This window comes from Oryx dammah, unplaced genomic scaffold (genome assembly GCF_014754425.2).
Source record: "Oryx dammah isolate SB20612 unplaced genomic scaffold, SCBI_Odam_1.1 HiC_scaffold_11203, whole genome shotgun sequence".
Classification (NCBI taxonomy): domain Eukaryota; kingdom Metazoa; phylum Chordata; class Mammalia; order Artiodactyla; family Bovidae; genus Oryx; species Oryx dammah.
In genome coordinates, this window is record NW_024080596.1 from 1867624 (window position 1) to 1869869 (window position 2246).

The window sequence follows — 2246 nt, forward strand, 5'->3', positions numbered from 1 at the left end:
TTACAGGTGACCAAAGTATTGGAGCTTCAGCTTCAGCATCAGTCCTTCCAATGAATATTCAGGACTGATTTCCTCTAGGATGGACTGGTTGGATCTCCTTGCAGGCCAAGGGACTCTCAAGAGTCTTCTCCAACACCATGGTTCAAAAGCATCAATTCTTTGGCACTCAGCTTTCTTCATAGTCCAACTCTCACATCCATACATGACCACTGGAAGAACCATAGCTTTGACTAGATGGACCTTTGTCGGCAAAGTAATATCTCTGCTTTTTAATATGCTGCCTAGGTTGGTCATAGCTTTTCTTCCAAGGAGCAAGCGTCTTTTAATTTCATGGCTGCTGTCACCATCTGCATTGACTGAGCAGCTGACCTGAACTGAACTGCCACCCCCGCTTCCTCAGGAATGAACAAGACTACAACTGAGTCAGAGTGGCACTGGGCCTCAGGCAAGTAAAAATGGCATAGTTTCTCTATCATTTATAAGTTGCCTTTTCTTTTTTTTTTTTTTTAGTTGCCTTTTCTTAATTTAGCATTCACTTTGTTAATTTAAATTTTCCTTTGACTGTTTTCCTGATCTCTGATTAAGTTGATTTTAACAATTTTTGCCTGATTTTTCAGTGATTCTCTGAAGGGATAGTTCCTTGGAGTTACCTACTCCACTACTTTAGTTGATGGTCATTCTTAACACATTAGTTTTTGCACTATATGTTAATCTATTTTTATTTTTATTTTTTTTTACTGAGTTCTGGAAGATTTACTCAAGCTAGTAAACTATATATAAAGCAAGACGAGAAGGAGGCAACAGGGAATGAGATGTTTGGATGGCATCACTGACTCAATGGAAATCAGTTTGAGCAAATTCAAGGAGATAGTGAAGGACAGGGAAACCTGGGGTACTGCAGTTCATGGAGTTGAGAGGAGTCGCATAAGTTAGCGACCGAACAACAACAACAAATCTCTGCATATCTACTGATAGATATATCTTATGTACATATCTAGACCTAGATTTGGGCATTTTTATTTCACTTTCAATCATATGTTTACCCTCTCCATTGTTTTGTTTTAACACCAGGGGAAAGTATGAACACAGTTCCCCACTACCACAAATTATGCAGTTGAGTTTCCCACATTTGGGGAAATCACAGTGGTCAGCACATCTGAAATGCAATCGATTAGCCTTGCTCTGGGAAAACCATGTTTTTGATTATGGTATCTCCCCTGCCAGGTAAGAATATACACTGGGTTTTAATTCAGTCATCTATTTCTTACTTGGTCAACCTTTCCAGCTCTCGGATTTCTCATGATTTGCTAGATATAGTGATTCATGGAGTCCACATGAAAGCAGCAAGTTAAATATCTTCTAAAGACTTCTCTTGTATTGTTGCCATATTAAGGACTGGCCCCTGGTTTTGAACAAGATAAATTTTTCTCACTCCAAATTCATTCTCATCATAGGGTTGCAGGAAAGGAGAATCCTTTCAGGGCCCAAGAGTGGGCTCTTGTTAACCCTTGGATATGAATTGTCCAAGGAGGCACACAGGCTGACAAACTGGAAATTTTAAGAAATAGGATTTGGAAAGGGGCACCCAAGAGGAGAGCAGTAGGGTAAAGGAACCCAGGGGAACTGCTCTCCCAGTGTCCAATTTTATGGCAATGGAGTTAGTTTCCTGGTTGTCTCTGGCCAATCATCTTGCTTGGCCCACAGTCTGACTCAGGATCCTTATTGCTGGCACATGCATTTCTTAGCCAAGATGTATTCCAGAAGAATAATTCTGGGAGGTTGGTCATCTCCTCTTCTGGCCTCTCCTATATTTATAGCAACAACTCTGTGTTCCTGATCTATTGGACCTCCTGCTGTGAGGAGCTCAGGCAAGTGGTCATTATTCCATCTAACCAAGGCAGGTAGTTTCATTCAATAGTTCCCTAACAATAGTTTGTAATTTTTTTTCCAAGAAAATGTTGCATTCTTCTCTAAGACCACCCCACACCTGCCCCGCCGCCCAGTTTTAAGCATCAATTTCTTTTCCTATGTCTCCAAAGATATCTTATTATAAAGTGAAAGATTTTTATGAGGCCATCACCAAAAGCTATTTATAATGAATGTCTATAAACCTTTAGTTATTTTAATGCTATTCATTATGTCTCTTGATTTTCCTGCTATTAGTTCAGGAATTTATTTTTCTCTAAGATACTAGATATAGCTTATTGCAATCATTAGGATTCCACTATGTTACTTTAATCAAGCAA

The 2246-nt window shown here is 39.4% G+C and overlaps 1 non-coding gene across 1 annotated transcript; it reads right to left on the reverse strand.

Annotated features, from left to right (window-relative positions):
• Positions 1-1068: 1068 nt before the first annotated feature.
• LOC120860823 lies at positions 1069-1232 on the reverse strand. The gene has a single exon (XR_005720438.1). It is a non-coding gene; the product is annotated as a U1 spliceosomal RNA (small nuclear RNA).
• Positions 1233-2246: the final 1014 nt, after the last annotated feature.